Genomic DNA, 291 nt, shown 5'->3' with positions numbered 1-291 from the left:
TTAAACATCAAAATGTGATCCTTAAACTGATAGAAGCAGTGCAAAAGCCGGAACAAGTGGCAGTCATGCACTGTAAAGCACATCAATCAGGAAATTCTAAAGTCTGCGAGGGAAATCGAAAGGCAGACTGGACAGCTCGACAGGTTGCTCGGAGAGTGCAAACAACAATGGCATTGATACCTACAAAACTTGGAATCTCTCAATTTAAGTTGCCTCCAAATCCAAAATATTCAACAGAAAATGAGAAATTGGGACAAATATTGAATGCACAAAAGAATCCAGAGGGGTGGT

This window comes from Acanthisitta chloris, unplaced genomic scaffold (assembly GCF_000695815.1).
Source record: "Acanthisitta chloris isolate BGI_N310 unplaced genomic scaffold, ASM69581v1 scaffold13668, whole genome shotgun sequence".
In the NCBI taxonomy this organism is placed as follows: Eukaryota; Metazoa; Chordata; class Aves; order Passeriformes; family Acanthisittidae; genus Acanthisitta; species Acanthisitta chloris.
This window is presented reverse-complemented; position numbering follows the sequence as displayed.